The 14,938-nt window shown below is 45.0% G+C and overlaps 1 protein-coding gene across 2 annotated transcripts in view; it reads right to left on the reverse strand.

The window, feature by feature from the left end:
- The window catches only part of LOC119396950 (multidrug resistance protein MdtG), a 43,422-nt gene extending 35,076 nt beyond the window's left edge, over positions 1-8,346 (reverse strand). Inside the window, exon 1 of one of the 2 annotated variants that reach the window (XM_037664346.2) lies at positions 8,191-8,346. The gene's annotated coding sequence lies outside the window, so the exon portion shown is untranslated. Of the gene's footprint in view, positions 1-5,279; positions 5,408-8,190 lie in introns of those variants that run through there. The other variant, XM_037664347.2, reaches the window with a different exon arrangement.
- Positions 8,347-14,938: the final 6,592 nt, after the last annotated feature.

A 14,938-nucleotide genomic window follows, 5' to 3' on the forward strand; every position in this document is an offset into this window, starting at 1 on the left:
TCAGATGTCATATGTATTGTCCACGGAACTATAAAGCAAGAAGCACGAAGTTCCTACCATTGTGACTCAATGTGCGGAATCGGATGAGACGAAGCTTCGAATTCCTCAGGTGCGGCGTTTATCATCCAAACACTTGTCCTTTTGCTTTGAGCAGCAATCTCGCTGGCTAGAGCTTATACTTCAACTAAGCATACCGCAAGACAATACTTCAACTTCAGCAGGAACAATCGTGCTTAAACGCTTATGTTGAAATGCGCTTGGCATAACAGTTATTGAAGGATTGAAGGACGAGGAAGAACGCTCGTTAGTCCTTCACGGAACTGTTATACTAAGCGCATTTTGTCATGCATGCACGTGCACCAACTAGTCCCATTTTCTGCTTTACTAAATTCTAAACGCGTGATTCAAGAAGGATGTCCAACAACATTGCTGTCAGATTACCTTTACGCACTCTTTTCTCAATGTACTCTCTTTTTCATACTTTATTTGACAATTTTACATATGCATAACAATGGCACAGGTAATCGATCACCTGCCGTGGTGGTCTAGTGGTTATGGTGCTCTAGTACTGACTCGAAGGTCACGGGATCGAAACCCGGCCGCGGCGGCCGCATTTCGATGGAGGCGAAATGGTAGAGGCCCGTGTACGTTAAAGAACACTTGCAGGTGGTCAAAATTTCCGGACACCTCCAGTAGGACGTCCCTTATAATCATATCGTGGTTTTAGGACGGAAAACCCCAACAGTTATACTTAACTGGTGGTAATTGGTCGTTTGCATACGATGACACACGTTATTTTTACGAACCTTCGGCTGAATCACGCTGGCCACTTGTTCTTGGTCGAGACCTGCGCAGCTACGGAAGTGCTACTGCGTGCCCCGTGTGGTACCAGAAAAACATTTTCTTGCGTGGTTCTTTCACTATTATTCGTCGTCCGTCCTTAGTGTGGACAACGTTGACGGCGCACTTACTTTGCGCGCGCATATCGTCATGAAGATACGCGGCGTCTTTTCGCTATGCATCACGAAACGACGCCGCACTTCACACGTGTGAGATAAGCGGCTTGTAAACGCTTCAAAGGAACGGTCATATTAGGGCCATCACGGCTCGTTCACTCTTTGTTGACTTTGGCAGCATGTGGTAGTCATTGCTCGCGGATCTGACATATACCGCCTCAGCCATGCGCATACGGTTCTCCCGAAGTGCTCCGCAAATTCTAGACCTACTCAAGTTGGTGGATCGTGAGTTTTAGCAAGCGTTGGCGGAAGTTAACATCTACGTAGCCAAAGTCAAAGCATACGCATGTAATTAGCCAGCCTCGACCTTCATTGCGCATGTGCGTCACTCCCTGATAACTTTCTTGGTTATCAAGAAAACAGCACCGAAAATGTCGGAGGCGCTCACTGAAACGACGTTCCTGCATATGACGACGTCTGTACCACGCGTTAACAACGTTAGGGCCTATGACCGTCTCCTTGCCACGTGTGGCGCTTGCAAACAAAGGCTTTCAATGGAGCTCAGCTTAAAAGACAAGCTCGAGGATGCGAGTTCGATTCCCGGCCACGGCGGCTGCATTTCGATGGGGGCCTAATGCAAAGAACGCCCGTGCGCTTAGATTTAAGCGCGTGTTTAAGATTTCGCACCCTGATTTTACCGACTTTCCCATCCCCTCCTTTTTGTTTTAAGTGGAGCATAGCCGCTCTAGGTGGTCGACCAAAAAGGCGATGACGTAACCTTAAACGAAACATTTTAATAATATTGCTCTCGCATTATGAGCACACGTGAGACGAAATTTTCTCGCCTGGGCAATTGCTTCATAAGTGTTCTTTTATTTGGAATAAAAAAAAAAGACGGGTGTGAACAGGGATTCATGAAGAGACTGTTATTCGTGATCTTTTGATTTTCAGTGAATCAGAGAAATGTTTCAACAACAAGTCCAAGCATATTCCAAAAATTTTAATGTGAAAGAAGGAAGATAAGGAAATTACACAAATAACTAATGGATGACTTAACAGTAAGCTAGAATAATGGTAGTTTGCCAAAGGCACTTGCTTTGCTTGTGTTTGTGACGTAGATTAACTGACATATTTCAATGTCGCCCTGCATTGCACAGTCTAGTAAACGCAATTGCAAAGTTGTAATTCTTGTTTTATTTGATGCAATTTGAATGCTTCATCTTCTTTTATTAAATTTATTTTGTGAAGTCGTAACGATAGACACGTAAAAATAAGTCACGGAATGATGCTAATAAGTATAGATGACGGTGTTATTGGACGTTGTAATTACGATAGCACTGTAGGCGCACATTTCGCAATTACAACCTACACTCAGCCTTTCATAGTTGTGAAAGTAAAGCTGCAATCCTACTGCCGTCATGAAGAGGGACTTCGGTGGAGAGTTATGCGCGAGGCTTGTGGCGTTTTATCCAACACGACGACGATGTCGCAAACGTGTTGGATATTCCTGCCCAATTAGATTAAAAAAAAAAAAACACCAATGCGAAGAGCATACAAAAATTGAACATGAAGCAAGAAGAATAAAAAAGAAGACGCGCATGCAGTAGAAAAATTCCGAACTAAACCGCGCGGATCAGAGGAGGAATCTTTCACGTTATTTTATTTTCAGCTATGCAGCTATTTCGCAATCCCGCAGAGTGGCCACATACTACTGCACACGAAGGTTTTTCATCTACATCGTAAAGATGACTTGAGAGGCGAAAATGCGCGCTTGTAGGACAAAAGTACGCAGCCGTGCGAGGCCTTCACCCAGTCGCGTCGATGGCGGGCGGCTCTCGGCTAACGCAAGACACGAATGCAATTCAAGGACGATGCAGATGCTGGTTGAAGGAGCGCGCTAAAATGCCGCCTGCATTCTGGCCTATGACGCCTTCGCTCAGCCGCATCGACCGTGTACCGAGATGGTGTGGCGAATCCCAGAGTCTCGTTGTCTACTTCAAGTCATCGTCATCATCATCATCATCAGCTTGACTGCGCCCACTGCAGGGCAAAGGCGCCTCTCCCATGTTTCGGCAATCAATCCGGCACTGTGCTTGCTGCGGCCACGCTATCCCCGCAAACTTCTTAATGTCATCTGCTCACCTAACTTCCTGTCAGTAAAGTGAGGTTTATTTCCAAGAACGTCGAATCGGAGGTCCTTAGGCGAAAAGATGTCGCAGACGTCTTAAGAGTGCCCAAAGACCCGTTTAAGAGCAGTAGGCATCTTAGAAAAATAATCACCTAAGTCACTGTACAAGCACGGTCCAGATTTAAACTTGACGAGATAGAATTGCCGTATCACTACTTTTAGTGAACAAAGTAAACGCACATAATACATGTGTCGCATAATTATTGTAAAGCTAAAAATTTGTTTGTATTTGATATTGAAGAAGGCATTCTCCGTAGCGTATCCGGGAAAAAAGGAACAGGTCTGGGTTGATTTCGTAGAGTGTTTATCGCTCGAAGCTGCGAAATGAATGTTGATAAAGTTTGTTGTTCTTAGCATAAAGTAGTAATTTATATGTAAAAAGATCTGGCGCAGCGGCTAGTTAGTTCCTGAATATTCCGTCCGCTTGCAGTAGTGCCGGACATCCGAGGACCTCTTTGAGTTCTGCTGTTCCCTTGACCCTATCACTGACCATGGTGGCTAACTTTTAGAATTACCGTCATCAGAGTGGATTGTTTGACCACCCTTTATATATTTAGTGCAATTAGGAGGAAATGAACACTCCCTCATTTTGAAGAACTATTCGTACTTGAATCCTGTGACATTTAGAAATGCAGTTTTACTTTTATTTCATTGTTACCTTGTCTTTAATAAAGTTCCACCATCCATTGTCTTTTGATAACATCGTGAAATATCGGGTGCCAACATCTCGAAATCATATTTTATTACAGACACCGATATCGTTTGTAACACCTATATGGCTCCTCGTAAAGTGATGTTCCTGTATAAGTATACCTCTCGCTTCACTGGAATAGCCCATAGAGTGAAAAAATGCGTAAGAAGAAAGCAGGAACCATTGACAACTACCAAACTAATATTAATTTACTTATAATCTGCAAGTATGTATGGGAAATTGTGAGAACAGTGACGGTCGATACATGCTTAAATAGTCGCTGTCGAACAACCCTGCTACGAAGATGTGATCCTTGTTTTGCCGAAGTGATGAACGGGGCACTGACAGCTTTCACTGCTATCATCAATGACACAGCCTTGTGATATTCTAGGTGCCGATTTATTGTGGCTTAACTGATTGGCTCGGGTTCCACTGAGCCACATGGGCTTCACTTACGCTGTTTTCAGCTCTACCTAGAAGTCATGGCCATAAAAAAATTAATTCATCATCGTCATCACTGTGAGCCTACTTTATGTCCACTGTACGACGATGGCATCTCCCCATGATCTCCCGTTTACCCTGTCTCGTGCGGGCTACTTCCATTCTCACCCTGCGAAGGTCTTAATTTTTTCACTCCATCCAATTCGCTTCCGTACTCGGCTGAGTTTCCCATTTCTTGGCAACTATTCCGTTGCGCCGTGTGACCGCTGCTTCTCTGTCCAGCCCCGGTCCATTCCTTTCGTTTGATGTCGACTGTGAATATCCGCTTAGCCCTGTTTGTTCCCTGACCCATTCTGCCGTCCTCCGGTTGCATGCTCTACATGGCACAAAATGTCATTAAATTAAACAAAACCTAATAAAAGTTCAGCAGCATGCTGCGTTTGAATTTACATTCAGGCACTTCGATGTCGATACAAGTTAAAAATTGGTTCAGTAGTGTTGGTATCTGGTATTAATATCTGTAGGTTTTTTTCATTCAACCTTATCCAATTTGTATGGTACTTTCCATTTTGAATGTATGACCATGGTGACTTATTTAGAAGCAATATCTAGGATATATATTAAGTTTTCTCATGTGTGTCAAGTAACTAGTGTGAACGACATGCTGATCTTGCGTGGCAGTTCATATGAAAACCAGACTTCACAGTCTGAATTGGACTTTGACTGTTCCGGCCGATCGCTCCCGCTCCGTACGAATGCGCCTCTGCCGCGCACAGTGGCTGTAAGCAAACGCTTCACGTATTCAGTTTCTCAAACACGACGTGCTTCTCGCACAGTCGAACACGCTTCGCAGTAGACAAAGCATAACTCGAGATTCTTGAGCAAGCAGCGGAGGTTTGTACGAAGAAACAGACGGGCGCATCGTATTACGAAACCGAAAGCCCGCGCAGATGCCGACACTCGATCGTCGCTACACGGATTGCGTTCGTGCTCGCTTCCTTACCTGAATGCATCGTCCTCACTAGTTTCTGGCACAGGTTTGCTTGTAGGGTCCACTTCGATTCGTCAAAGCTGGCAGTTGTCCAATCGTGTTCTACACCGAGTTTCGTTTGGGCTGCTGCAGGCGAAGCGCAAAGCCGTCACAACATCGAGCCAAGCCCCCCCCTGAAGGCAGCCTCGTGCACTAGGGAACGTGTTTGAAGCAGCGAGGGCATCGATTTTTACTCCCCTCGCCATCTCGGGGGATCGTTTGCCGGCTGACCTCTAAAGGAAAAAGGATAAATAATAGAGAGAGAGAGTGTGTGTATGTCGTGGCTGGGTCGGGTCGCCTAAGCCTGCGGGCAAATACGCAATGAGGCCCTGCAGGCTCTGGTATGGCCGTTCTGCTGCAGTTCTGGTCACTTATTTTTTAGGCTTGATGAGTCAGTCCTACTAAGCCTACGTCAAAGGTGTGTGCTGGATAAAGAAAATAAAGAAAAAAAAGGAGTCATCCTCCTTTCTTTAGTCTTGTACACGTGTTGCGGTATACGCAGCACGTGATATCTAGGATACAAAACGAGACAAAAAATGAAGAAAATTGCCTTCTGAAATGTAATAAAAAGATTAAGGCACTTTACTGCCTTCAAAAACGCAATTTCATTATTATTATTATTATTATTATTATTATTATTATTATTATTATTATTATTATTATTATTATTATTATTATTATTATTATTATTATTATTATTATTATTATTATTATTATTATTTCATATTCATACACAAAAACGCAAGGACACAGAAGAAATAGGGAAGGAGCATTTTGACAACTGTCAACATGCTCCTTAGATGGGCCCAACGCCTGCCTACTCTTTCGGGAGGAAGGAAGAGATGGAAGAAAGGAAGATAAGAGGAGAGAAAGAGGAAAGAAGATAGAAAAAGAAATAAAGAAAAATGACGAAGACTTGGAAAAAAATAAGAAAAACGCGAAACAAACAAGCAACCTTTTAAACGATGTAGTAAACACGTATGTCGATTCTGCGAGATACCGATGCGTGACGGGGGTGCGTTGGCGCAGGCTTTTCGCGAAACGTTTTCATTAACATCGTTTCATATATTTGCATCGCCAAGCTTTATCACAACATGAGCGCACATATCTGATCGTTCTGGCCACGCACTTCCTGTCGGCCGTTTACGAAACGGCCGTATTGTTCGCGTTAAGGAGCGATGCAAACAAACTCTAGTTCTGAATATTTTAAACTTACGTTATCTAGATCCTTTCGACGTGCAGAGACAACGGAGTACTGCTACCCGCCACGGTAGTCTAGCGGTTATGGTGCTCGACTGCTGACCCGAAGGTCGCGGGATCGAACCTCGGCCGTGGCGGCCGACATTTTATGTGGAGGCGGAAATGCTTGAGGCCCTGTGTACTTAGATTTAGGTGCACGTTAAAGAACCCCAGGTGATCAAAATTTCCGGAGCCCTCCACTACGGCGTCCCTCATGACCATATCGTGGTTTTGGGACGTTAAACCCCAACACTCATCATTAACAGAGTACTGCAGTACTATGTTACCACCTACCAATCGACACTTTTACGGAGTGGAAAAGATCGTCCGTCAGGCTGAAAACGTCCGGAGAACCAGGATTAATCACTTTCATGTATCCACGCTTTATGTCGTAGCATACTTCGACTGGTTTTGAGATAATAAAGTGAGGTGGAGTTTCTTAGCACAAATGGCTATTATTGTTATTACTTCGAAACCCAAATAAAAAAAAAACGTCAAGGAACTGCGAAAAGCACTCGCATGTATACTGACGTCCGTAAAATGATCAATATATTTAATTTTGGGTTCACAAACTAAGGTATAGGAATATGTACAGACTGAACAATTGACTGAATGTACATATTTATCGAGTTTAAGTAAGTCTCACGCCAGCTTGCACCGATAAAAGTAAGTGTGTAAGCGGTCAGTCAATCGAACAAAGCCCTAATTTAGCTTTCACGGTATCAGACCGTCTTTGATATACTTTGTCTTTGATATACTTGCCCCAGCACAAGTTTCAAGTGTAGAGGACTCCCAAATACTTATATTCCAGTACTTCTAGCAGTGCGCACTTTTTTGCGCTTCTTCTTTCTGTGAAATTAAAAACTCCAGCGGCTCTCGCTAACGCGATGGATTCGTGCACCTTACTGAATGTCACATGTATGTGAATACTTGGTGCTCCTACTTTGCATGGGTGGCATTATCAGCTGAAAAGAACGACATAAAACGAAATTCTGGAGCTGTTATAGCGCCGCGCGTCAGATGAAAACAGAAGCGACAACACATGCATTCTTGCTTCTCGCTATCGTGTCAGTCTGCCCAACAGTAAATATGCCCATGATCAACGCCGACTACGGCCAATAAGGTTTTGTAAAAAAAAATGCTGGAGTGGAAACTAGATTCCGAAAGTGAGATCGTACCCCTGCCATCTTACGAGGGCGCAATGAAACATCGTTCTAAGGCGAAGAAAGAAAGCAGCGCTTTTTTCTCACGCGCCGCAAGTTTAAGACGCCTGACTGTTCCCGAAAGATACTACTGAACGTGCCTTTTTGTGTTACTGGCTTAATTAAGAAACATGAGCACTTTGAGAAACTTTTCCAGAGATGACGTCTAGTCATGTGGATGTATTACGTTCGTCGGGAACAGCGACCTCTTATTTTATGGTTAACATACCATGTACGTACATTAGCATAGCAAACGCGCTGCATCTGTAGGCGGGTACAACCTGTCAAGGCTCTCATTCTGAGGTAAAGGAGGGACAAGTACCGGCTTCAGCGTTACTGGTGAGAAGCTACGGCAACTTCCACGCCAGCAATTATCTTTTAGACTTCCTTGACTGCGGCTAAGAACGAGTTCCTAAAGCCGTAGGCTATCGCCTCGCATTTACCTGCGGTGGCGCCATTTTTCTCCCGGAGGCGTTGTGCGTGACGTTCGTGCAGCAGTGTGGAAAAGCAGTGCTGCAGCAGAACAGACGGCGAGCGGGGTGGTACAGGATGCGGCGGCCTCCAAAATAGCAACGCTTCCAAAGCGAAATAGGAGACAAGTTTTGGCACGCGTGACTGTCTTGTTTAACGACTGCGCGTCGCGACGGCGCAGCACAGCGGCACGTGTACGGACTTCTTGTGTACCAGTATGATCCCTGCGGTGGGAAATTCTGACACGTCGTAAAAAGAATTAAGGGTAAAGGAAACACAGGGAGGTTAACCATAGGAAATCTCCGGTTGGCTCCTATACTTGCGAAGGGAACCGGGGTGTTAAAGAATGAAAGTGGCGAAGAGAGCCTGTGATGACACTGCAAAGTTATGGCGTTAGCACTGTCCAAGAACTACACGCCAAGATTGTCAGTGAACAGCCACAATGTGTCCTTCAGTCCGGTTTACCTAAGAAACCGCAGCAACACCCTCATAGCGAGTCGGCGTTGAAGTCAGGAGGCCAGTGCCCTCAGATTTTGTTTTGTGTGACTTGGCGGTTGTCCAGCTGGCCTAGTGCTGGCTGAGAGGGCTGCTCTTTCGGTGTTAAAGCAGGTGCACTCGCAGAGAAGGATGCCCGATCGTTTCGCTGCACCCAGCAGAGTTCACATAATGGGCTATCAGCCATTCCACTAGTGAATAAATATGCATTAGAGAATGCCACTCCAAGCCATAGGTAGACCAGCAAGGTAAAATGACATTCTGATAGGTTGAACGGGATAAGTAGTTGAAGATTAGCGTTCATGGTATGCAGGCGTGGACGTGGGTGAATTACACACGTCGAGCGTTACGTGACGGGCTAGATGTTTCATTCTGACACGTCAGAATCTAGCATAATTGGTGGGAACGGTTTCAAAGGTTATTAAACCCGCCTGAGAAAAGGAATTGCGGCGCCTTCTGAAAAACAAAAACAAAAATTTCAAACATTCTTCAAATAATGATTATATATGCAGCTGGCTCATTGTTGCTTCGTTTTTCTTTACTGTTTTTGTTATATATGATGGAAAAACATTCACATTGCCAGAAAATATTGCACCGGGAAAGTCGTTTTTCACTCGAACTATGTTTGACCCGGTATATATGTTGCTTGGTATATTTGCATAATACTTCGTTGTTTTCAAAAGAGTGTCCTCGCAAGTTATTTATTGCCGAATATAAAGGTAGGTGATAGCTTCATTAGCCTATCAAAATTTGCTGGCATTTCTTGCCTTTGGCGTCGGTAAAGTCAAGATGGGTCCATATTCAGCATTTCTAGCTGTGCATGTTTAGACTTAAATTTAAGTCTGGACAGCCGTTTTGAGTCATTCTTGTTCTCTTGCAAAGAACCGTCCTGTTTTAACCTCTTTTCATTTTCGATGGAGTCTTCTTCAACTTTGTCAATGGCACACCAATGTCAACTTATAATATCGATCCGCGAAACGGTCACCACCTGTATATAAGCATCTGTATATTTGGATTTGATGACATGTTAAGGCGTGTGGTTAATATAACAAATATATTTTTATTTGTGCTCCAGTGCCGCGTATGTTTTCTTGGTTAGAGTTGAATACGTTGCTTTCTCGCTTTGAGAATTTCATATAGCCGCTTAAAATTTTTAAGTCTCTGCCATATTCTTTCGTGGGGCGAAAAAACATCCAGAATACGAACAACTTAAATAACTTGGTATTTAATAACTTCACAGCTTAAGTAACGTGTATTTTGTTCTGCCACCATAATTTTATATTTCAGCTAGCCAACCTTATGATATTGACGTGTGCTGTATTATTGCCCCTCTGTCTCTAACTAAACGGGATGAAGGCCGTCAATAATTTCTTGTTTGCCGAATACACCCTCGGTTGTTCTTGACTGAAATGGAAAGCTACCTCAGCAGTAATTTACATTATAGTGGACTTTGTGCGATTCCACGAAACCGGCTTAGATAGCTGGTAATCATTAGTCACCTTGGTCATTGATGTAATGTGTGGGTATACTTATGGAAGCTATCAACTGTTGTTTTGTTCTCCAAGCATCATCGCGTGCATTAGCTTCTTTACAAAGAGAGAAAGAAAATTAAACGGTGCATTGTTTACAGAAAAAAAAAAACATATTGACGAAACGCTTTGTTTTGTGACCACAGCTACGAGCGTTGCAAACGCTTGACTATACATGCTGTTTGTGCCATGGTTTTAGGGCGTCGGAAGGTTTAGTGACCATGGTGCAGATAAGGAAAAACAACCGTTTAGGGGACAGCCGAGCCATTGTTACTACTCGGTGCCACAATGAGGGACACGTGTACTCTCAGCGTGTGCACAAACTGGCAAGGATGTACACTGTACACAGGGTTTACTAGCGATGCGACGCGGTGATCATCACCCAGTGAGCCCCGAGTTCACGCGGCTGTTTGTTCTTAATTATAATAGCATTCGAAATCACTGCATAATAATGATAATGTCGTTTCGTTGTTTGTTGCGAATAAGGCATTCTTGTAAAGGGGGCCCCAGTAGTCAGATTTCTATAGCAAAATTTGATGCGTAACATCATTTGGTGAATCGTCACAAAAAAAAAACAAACAAAAAAAAACAACAAAAGAAACCTGCCCGTTCTTTTAAAGACAAATGTTGGCCGAATCCGGATACTGTTCAATACCCGCGGCTCGGTGTTGCGCACTTCCGCAACACCCTGTGCGAACAACTGGCAGCTTAAGCCAGTTGTGCGCACACGCTTGAAGGAAGTGCGCAACACGCTTGACAGCAGCTGGCACGTGTAGCGCAATAATGGCGCATGATTACCTGTCATGCTGTGGCACCCATAAAGAGATGGAAAATTTGTGAGCACGGGGTGTCGCTGAAGCCAACATTTCGACAAGCCGTCTTGTGTTCTACAAGTTGAAGAAGACAAGACCGCTTTTCGAAACGTTCGCAACACCCCGTGCTCACGAACCTTTCATCTCTTCAAGCTTTCATCTTCCCAAGAACTTCGGCACCCGTATAGGCATGTGCTCAGTGTGTTGGGGCAAAACACACACAAAAGAAAACAAGAACAAGGAGTCCACGATGGTCTCAAGGAGGAACCAGAAGACTGCACATTTGTGGGAGGAATGTAGAATGCGAAACACAAGACTAGGATAGAAGGGAACAGAGAAGAAGAAAGCAGGGAGGTTAACCGGAAAAGTGTCCGATTGGCTACCCTACGACGGAGGAATGGGAAAGGGTAATAGAATGATGAAAAAGAGGGGGAAGGAAAAAAAAGAATGAATGGTAAAAACAAAACAAAAAAACAAACAGTCGCTACAGAAAACAGCCGTTGCAGCAGCAAAAGCAAGTCGAACGAACAAACGCTACCCTTCAGAGAGGCTCCGCGTAATTTTTACAATTTGGTGAGCGTATGCTTTATTTCACGACAGTGAAGCACACATGCTTTGTGAAATCGGCCACGCACAGCAGCACAGAATAAAGCAAACTTCAAGTTAGATTTTTGCTTACTTATTTCTCTAGTCAATTCTTTTTATTATAAGCCTACGGTTTGTGCGGTGTTGACGTTTTTCACGACGATTCCATAGGAGACGCCATTGTTTCCCTCGACTGCTTCCGTTGTCTCCGTATTTACGAGGCAGACGCACGACGCGGTTGCGACTAAGCGAACTTCTGTTTTATTTACCGGCTCACAGTGACTTAGCGGACAACACGAAGCTCTGTCCTAGTCCAGTAGACTTCACATGATGGTTTCAGCTGTGTGGTCTACAGGAATTATAGAAATGACCTCTCAGCAAATTTGCGTGGATCCGTGATGTGGGTTGCCACTCTATACCTGCGGTCATCCATCTTGGTAATTTTAGTTCGATGGTGCGCTTCGGTGCTTTCCGAGTCCGATGTGCTTATGAGCAGAATGTTGTGTGCTGAGTTCATGCGGTATTGGTGCTCTAGAGGGCTTGTGAGCGCTGCAGCTTGAAGAACGGTATATACGAGCTACGAAGTGGGGTGCAAGCAGAACTGAGGTCTCCACGTATCCGCAGTCTTCGGCTTGAAGGGAGGCCGGTAGGCTTTCATGTGCCGGTTCTGTCGAATTGTTAACGACTTACGTTGTTTTCTTCAAGAATGAAGCGGGTTTTCAGATTAATCAGCCATATGTGATTTCTGCAACGAGCCGCTCATCTGAGCCTTGACATAAAGCGGAGAGTAAGCTTTGATAGGCTGTTTTGCAATCACAGGAGATCGACCATTGATTAGGTGGTTCTTCTATGACAAAGTCTGCACTGAGCGCTACTAGTTCAGCAGCTGTAGTGCGTGTTGCGTGAAACATTTTGAGTGGAATTGTGACAGATCTTGCCGGAATTATTTACGCAATAGCGTTAAAGAGCTCGTTTCACAGAAATTCCAGCGTCCGCCTCGGCGTCAGCGGCGTTGGTTGTGAGCGAAAAAAATCAGCGTTGTCCGTGAGAGAAAATTCGAGATACATGCAAAGAAATAATAAAAAATCTTCCGTTCGAGTGGGAATCGAACCGAGTACTTCTGCGTGGCAAGCAGGTGTTTTAACACAGAGCCACGCCCGTGCTCGAAATTGATTCAAAAAAGAAAAACACTATATGAATGTTATATAGTGCGGAGAGACTCGTAACACATGTAATATTGCGTAGCATAAGCGTAGAATCACACCAGGCGTCAAAACACGTGAATTGCGCAATAAGTTATGGGTTTAAAGGCCCACCAATTGCAAAGCACACAGGCATAATTAATTATCGCTATCAACAACAGCATCAACAACGTGCACAGCTGCACAGGTGCGCGCGTTGCCTTACGGATGCGTAGCAGGTACCTCACCAGCTCGCAAAAGGAAGAATTATGTCGTAGTAGGAACTTCGAAACTGTACTTGCAGTAGGCATTATAGGATAGTTTGAAAGGGACCGTTTACAGGCTCACAGACGTTCCTATCCTTGCGGCACGGTTTAGGTGTCCACCGAGAAGCGAAGCCAGGCTAGCGATTGAGAAGGCGACGCGAACAGTGTCAGATTACGCTATCACTTTCTACTCTTGAAGGCGAGGCTCAAGCGTCCTCCAAGGTTCACGACATCAATTGAGCGTCTAGCCTTATAACTGAACCATCAGTGTACATACGTATACATACGACCACTGCGTTCCTTATGTAACTGGAGTTGTGTGGGCTGTTTGAGGGAAACCGGTGACATTCTTGTTTTCGTCGTGATTCTCAGTATTTTAAGGCGCACTTTGGGTCGATGTAGGCACCATAAAGGCGAGGATGGTCTTACCGCAGACGTATAGTTTTAAGGGCACTGATGTACGATTGGCAGCCATGATGTGGTTGAATGCTGCATGCGGCCTCTTTGCAGGTAAATATTGTAAAGCACAGTTCGAAAACACACTTTAATGAACTAAAGTAGGTTGGGCGAACCTGTGCCCGAGAAGGAAACAGCTAAAACGAAACCCTACGAGAAACATCTCTTATCCTTGTACGAATGAACTTTCTTTACGCACCGATTGTCATCAAGGCGTTATAATGGGCGACTTGAGCGCACCTCAGACAGTTTGGAGCTACTATACTACCACAAAGAAAGGCGCCCGTGTACACAACACTGCTCAGCAGCACAGACTAACTCCTTGGAACGATCCACTCCAGACAACCAGGGTAGGTAACACTGTCTCCGGAGACACAAACCCGAGTCTCACGTTCATGCTAAACGTGCGTTCGGCAAAGTGGAGCCGTCTCCCAGCAACCCTAGGCAGCGACCACCATATCATCCAATTAACCGCAGCTCACACTCCCACGCCCGCCAGGATAGGCACTGCCCAAATGACGGAGTGGAAATTATTCAGAGATGATCTAAATGTTGAGAACACCACCGAGGACAGACGACTGGATGACGAAGGTCCTCGACATGGCAGGACGTCGCACCAAGGGAATCCAGCTGTATGAGGAAGCCGTTGACACGCACTTTCCTTATCTCTGGGAAGCCAGCAGATCTATTCTCAGGAGATGGAAGAGACAGAAGCTAAATAAGCAGCTCAAGAAGAGAATCGCCCTGCTCACTGAACAAGCGCAACAATATGCGGAGGGGCTAGGAAGACAGAACTGGTATGCATTCTGCAACGCACTACAATGAACTCCAAACACGAAGAACGCGTGGCACATCCTTCGCGCTCTTGTAGACAACGAACCTACAAGGACGCAGCAGCGACAAAACCTCTGCAGGCTGGTACACAACTACGCAGGATCAGAGGAGAACCTCCTTCGAGTAGTTCAGAAGAAGCTGTGTGGAGACCCGCCCATAACCACGACCGCACACGACAGAGCCTACAGTGGAAAAAGAAACCACGAACTTGACGAACCCTTTACGCAGGCTGAACTCTGCGCAGCACTGTCTACACTCACCAGAAATACCAGCCCAGGCAAGGATCACATTATCAGCAAGCATCTCCGGAACCTTCCGATGAAGGCCACCGAAGCCCTACTCCAGTATTTCAATGAATGCTGGGAGAGCGGAGAAATACCGGCTACCTGGAAGCACTCGGAGATCAACATGATCCCCAAACCCAACAAGCCCTTCAGCATCGAGAACCTGCGACCAGTTTCCCTTACCTCGTGCGTAGGGAAACTATTCGAGCACATGGTACACAACTGGCTACTCCGTACCTCGAAGACGGGATATTTTCCGAACACAATGTTCGGATTTA

This window comes from Rhipicephalus sanguineus, chromosome 6 (genome assembly GCF_013339695.2).
Source record: "Rhipicephalus sanguineus isolate Rsan-2018 chromosome 6, BIME_Rsan_1.4, whole genome shotgun sequence".
Taxonomy (NCBI): Eukaryota; Metazoa; Arthropoda; class Arachnida; order Ixodida; family Ixodidae; genus Rhipicephalus; species Rhipicephalus sanguineus.